At 43.9% G+C, this 6061-nt stretch overlaps 1 pseudogene; it reads left to right on the top strand.

Annotated features, from left to right (window-relative positions):
* Window positions 1–3828: 3828 nt before the first annotated feature.
* LOC147622223 (uncharacterized) lies at window positions 3829–4802 on the top strand (annotated as a pseudogene).
* The last annotated feature ends 1259 nt before the right edge of the window (window positions 4803–6061 follow it).

The raw sequence follows: 6061 nt of genomic DNA, 5'->3' as shown, positions 1-6061 counted from the left end.
GTATTCTTTGTTGTTTACATACAAAAGGTGGCAAGCATTTTTTTTTAATGGCAAGAATTTTTTTTAAAAAATGGAGAAATAGTTTCCTTTAGAAAAAGGAAAAAGAGATACCCCCATGTCTATGTTGAAGTATATAGTACTATCTGCTAGGCAATGATATGCATATTCATTAATTGTTATTAGGTAATGATGTGCAGATTAACTAGTTTCTTTTTCATCTATCAATGTTGGGTAGTTATTTAAAAAGGTCAAAAGGAATATCTATTTAAAGAATGATATTTTTAAAAAATAGAGCTGAATGGAATGTTTATATGAGATTTGATGGCATTTTTAACAAGTAGCATGTGTGACAGATAGGCTTGTTTTTTAATTGATATTTACCTATTATCATTGAGTGCAATATCTCATTTTAAACTAAGAAATGGAAGAGGATGACCATATTAATTCTATGGGTAATGTGGATGGGTGGACATGGATTGAGTGTAACAAGATGTTGATCACTATGCTAGAGGCGGAGAAGGAGAGGATTGAGGCATCACTCATTCCCATCAAAGAATATTGGAAGAAGTTTTGATGCACAATCATTTCAGATGGATGGACTGGCACAAAATAGTGGCACATAATTAATATCTTGGTGTCTCCATGCCGTGGCATGTACTTTTTTCATGCAGAGAGTTGATACCTCAAACTTTTCCTTTCACCACATTCGTCATGCCATGGGGTTTGAGAATGTGGTGCAAGTGGTCACATCTGCTAATTGGCAAAAGGGTATGGCTGGGGTTGATAGAGTAGGTTTTTCCAAGCAATGTGTGGAATCCCCATTGTGATGCTGCACATTCCTTGGGTCTTCTTCTCATGGAGAAAATGGGAATTTAAATCAGGTGAAGCCCATTATGGATTATCAATACATACATAGGTTCTTTCATTAGAAAAAAGCACTAAGATTTGGCTATTTTTTTCTCCCAGGATTAAGACATTGTATAACCTTCCAAGACCACATTCACTTGGTCTTGGAGTGCTTGTATAAAGTTTGAGATCGTCTAGTACACCTAAGAGGCTTATGAGGAGGCTTATGCACAATGCTAGTCATGAACCACAAGGAACATTCAAAGAAAGATGCTGGATGAGGATTTTTTGGACAAATGTTTAGGGCATCACATTGTTCTTGAAACCCCTTCTCATTCTCTTGTGTGTCACAAAAATAATCACGGCATCACATTCGTCTTGAAACCTCATCTCATTCTCTTGTGTGTCACTGACATAGGGTTAATTTAACATCTATTCCAAAATAAAGAGAGAGATTATTGCATGCATTGACTCCAAAGCTAGCTAAATTTTTAATTTAGCAACAACAAAAATGGGCAATAATAGAGAAATCAGGTTCTACCGCACAATCACTATGGGTCTGATACTCATTCTATATACTCAACTTAATCAATAAGCTTTTCAATTTTGAATACTTAACATTGATAAGATCATGATGTTGCTTCACTAGTTATGTACCGTGTATAAATTAATTATATGATTCACTATTTCTAGCAAAACCTTCTCCATGTGAATATACTTCTAGGAAAAGTATCCTTGGAATTATCATATTAACTCCAAAAGACTTTCATTAGGGGAAGGTTGAGGTCTATAGGGGCCCTTTAAGATGCCATGTGATCATGTGCAGGACAATGCACACCTGACCTCAGACAGCTGAGATGGATCCCTGGCTGACCCGGACTGGGCTCACATGGGACTAGTTCACCATCCTAGGTCCTGCATCTTCTGTACAAAAATGTCTACATGGCATCCAAGTGCGGGATGCACATGATATCCCCTTCTGCTTAGCTTGACGGAAGCTGCATAGCCTCCAGATAATCCATCAATAATGCCGGATAGTCTTCAAAAAATTCTCTGTCAAGCCATATTGCTTCATGAGTTCCTCGGTCCTAAAACTTCGTGAGGAACTGGTGTAGTCTTCGGCCTGAGCCATGCTTGAAACGGTGCAGAAGGATCTGTTCTGGAACCATTACTTCTGCTTCATCCACAATGTCTGGCCATCTGTCTGTGGGTGGAAAACGTGACGTTGGAGAGCGAGAATGCTCCTCCAGAGCCAAGATCCGCGCCTTCTGCTCATCCAACTTGGCTGTTTGTTCTGTGAGTGCTCGCATCATCTACCCTTCAGTGGGAGTCGCCCAGCATAAGAGCAGGCGGCCAGCAGCATATTCCCACGACTGAGCAAAATCAGCATAAAATGCTCCAAAAATCTTAATAAATGCTGCGTAAATTCCCTAGCAAGCTCGGGAAGCTGGCGCTTGCTTCTAGAAGGCTGGGCATAGCCTTTGCCAACAATCCATGGGTTGGGCAGCCTGTATGGGCCCTACAGCCCTATGAAGGCTGTAACCTCCTTGAAATGGCCTTATTCTTGCCTTAGGGCTGTCCCATAGCCCTTCCATGGCTGGTGGGTCCAGCCTAGGCCTTAACTCGCCCACATGGGGATGGTTTCACACCATTCCCATGCCCACACTAAGCTCCGGGGTAGCCCTATGGGCTGGCCCCTTGTCCTAAACATACTCTACTCAGTGACTGGCATCCGGTACCATACCTGATACACAAGACCACTGACCTCATTCTAGAGGGAGACTCACAGCGTGGACTGGCACTGTTTCATGTGCAGGACAGTGCACATCTGACCTGGGACTCATGTGCAGGACAATGCACACCTGACCTCAGACGGCTGAGATGGATCCCTGGTTGACTCGTCCCGAACTGGGCTCACATGGGACCAGTTCACCATCCCAGGTCTTGCACCTTCTCTACAAAAATTTCTACGTGGCATCCAAGTGCGAGATGCACGTGACATCCCCTTCTGCTTGACTTGACGGATTCTGCATAACCTCCAGATAATCAGTCAATAACGCTGGATAGTCTTCGAAAAATTCTCTGTCAAGCCATACCGCTTCATGAGTTCCTCGGTCCTGAAACTTTGTGAGGAACTGGTGTAGTCTTTGGCCTGAGCCATGCTTGAAACGGTGCAGAAGGATCTGTTCTAGAACCATTACTTTTGCTTCATCCACAATGTCTTGCCATCTGTCTGTGGGTGGAAAACGTGACGCTGGAGAGCGGGAACGCTCCTCCAGAGCCAAGATCCGTGCCTTCTGCTCATCCAACTTGGCTGTCTGTTCTGCGAGTGCTCGCAGAACAGACCCTTCACCAGGGGGAGTCGGCCAGCATAAGAGCAGGCGGCCAGTAGCATATTCCCACGATTGAGCAAAATCAGCATAAAATGCTCCAAAAATCCTAATAAATGTTGCGTAATTCCCTAGCAAGCTGGGGAGGCTGGCGCTTGCTTCTAGAAGGCTGGGCATAGCCTTTGCCCACAATCCATGGGCTGGGCAGCCTGTATGGGCCATCTCATACTTTCCCTACAGCCCTATGAAAACTATAACCTCCTGAAAATGACCTTATTCTTGCCTTAGGGCTGTCCCACAACCCTTCCATGGCTGGTGGGTCCAGCCTAGGCCTTACTGGCCCACATGGGGATGGTTTCACACCATTTCCATGCCCATACTAAGCTCCGAGGTAGCCCTATGGGCTGGCCCCTTGTCCTAAACATACTCTACTCAGTGATCTGGCATCCGGTACCATACCTGATACACAGAACCACTGACATCATTCTAGAGGGAGACTCACAGCGCGGAGTGGCACTGTTTCATGTGTAGGACAGTGACATCCCCTTGTATAGAAACTTCGAGATGTGGACGCATCTTGCTTGGAGTTATTTAGTCAATATTTCTGATTAGATAGATTGAGCTCTCCTCTAACAATGTATCTCTAGTCTGACATATAGTTGTTTTAAATATATAGATATGATGAGTGACCACACCCGTAAAGTGAAGCTGGCGATCATCAAGACTTTGCTACGAGGCACTGGACTTTCTGGAGATACACTGTCAGAGGCCATGGCAGATTATGTGGAGATGGATGATGTGGGTTTAGACGGCGCCATCGAGATTCTTGGGAGATTCAGTGTGCTCGTACGACCTGGAGAGGGTACATCCTCCCAGCCACATGCAGGAGTGGAGACTTCTTCTCATGCACACACTACATCGCATCGGTAAGATTCTCGATTGATAAAATAGTAATGTCATCCTTTTTTTACATATAGAATTCTTAATATATATATCCTTTTGATGTCTTTGTTTGCTTAGGACTCCTATCCCACGTACATCACATCACAAGAGTCAGCGGCTTACTCCTGATGTACCTCCTGGTACTCAGGTGAAACCTGATTCACAGGCTAGTGGCCGTTCATCCCGTAGGTATATCTTTTATGGCGATTATGGATTAAATATCAAGTACTTTTTAAGAACTCACATCTCAATATATCGTATGTTTGTATTGCACGTAGGCGTCAGCGCGGCAGAGTAATGCCCCCACCAGTGCCCCCACCAGTGTCGATGCGCACGTGCACTGGCACTTTGGGTGTCACTTGCAACATCACGCCTGACGGGGGTATCCTTCAGGTCGGAGCCGCCATCGCCTTCAGACGTCGAATGAGAGACCTTTGCATGTCTTATCTATAGCGAGTTCGTATACCATGGCAGTAAGTATTATTTAACATAAAGAATATGAATTATAGTTTTTTATTTGAATTACTAACTGACTTTATTTTGCAATGCAGTGATCAACTTGAGGATGACAAGAAATATGTCATCAACACATTGGAGACGGAGTTTGGGACAGGATGGAGTCAGAAGTGGTTGCTGAAGCAAATGTGCAAACTCATGAGTCATCGATGCGACAATGCACGATAAGCAGAGAGAGAGAGAAATGAAACAAAATGAAATGCTATATTTACCTCTTCAAAATTCCAAAATGACCTATGAGACCAAAAAGTTACCACCAGAGAGCTCTGATACCAATGTCAGGTAGAACAGCGGTACTGATGGTTTGCTGCGGAACAAGCGTGAGATCATACATATCTGTGGTCTCTCAATCTACGTTCATGAGGCGGCCGACAAGCATGGGGCCCATACTGCTACTGTCGCATACATCAAAGCTGGGGTGACCATAGTGTCATAGAGAGAGAGAGAGCAGAGCTGGAGCAGCAAATGGGCAGGGTGGGGAGTGTTGCGGCTAAGGGTACTGCGGGTACTCACTGAGGGTGCTACTAGAACTACTGCCATGAAATGCTAGAAGACTGCTGGCTTTGATGGTCTACTGCTTGGCCAAGTCGATCCAGGGAACAATGCTTGATTAAGGGTACTGAAGGTTGAGATGCTGATACTGGGGTTGAAACGCGAGATAGAAGCCTTGGTAGAGAAGGGGAATTGAATCCCGATACGAACTTTCTTTCAGTGAACTTGAAGCTGAAATTACCCTGTACACAGCTAGAGCAAGAAAAACGAGTCTGAGGGGAATCGAACCCCGACACTACAAGACACTGCTGCCATACACGCGTTTAATACACGCGATAAGTTACGAGCACGTGTATGGTCACGCATGTATATGAGTAGTATCAGGCGCGTGTATATTGGCATCTAAATTTGCGTGTATACTGGTTTCAGAAACGCGTCTACCAGCACGTGTATATTGGCATCTAAATTTGCGTGTATACTGAGCGACGAAAAAAAGTCGCTACTAGCGTCGCTCTGCACCCAATGTCTAGTAGTGATGGGTCAAATTACACGATGCTTGCTTCCACTCTTGGAGTTTGACTTCATAATCAATGTAAGAAAAAGAATGTAATATGTTTTAGCTAATCATGTGTCATGGATTCCCTTACATAATGGTTAACTTGCCCCATGGAAATCGATGATGATCTCCCAAATGCCTCCCAAATGCGTGCTTGTTTAAGATAAAGATGGTGCTTGATTGGAGTGATGAAATATCTCGATGCCTCACATTTAGTTTTTCGCAAGATGGGACCATTTAATAAAGATAAGATGCGGTGGCTTATTAAGCTACCAACACCATATCAATGGATATATGAGGACAATTATATAAGTTGGGTAAAGATAAGATGCAGTGGCTTATCAAGCTAGTAGCACCATATCAACGGATATAGTATGAC

The sequence above is a fragment of the Cibotium barometz genome, chromosome 29 (assembly GCF_041138505.1).
Source record: "Cibotium barometz isolate CiBa-2024 chromosome 29, ASM4113850v1, whole genome shotgun sequence".
Classification (NCBI taxonomy): Eukaryota; Viridiplantae; Streptophyta; class Polypodiopsida; order Cyatheales; family Cibotiaceae; genus Cibotium; species Cibotium barometz.
The sequence above is the reverse complement of the archived record's forward strand: the minus strand, read 5'-3'. Positions and strand labels throughout refer to the sequence as shown.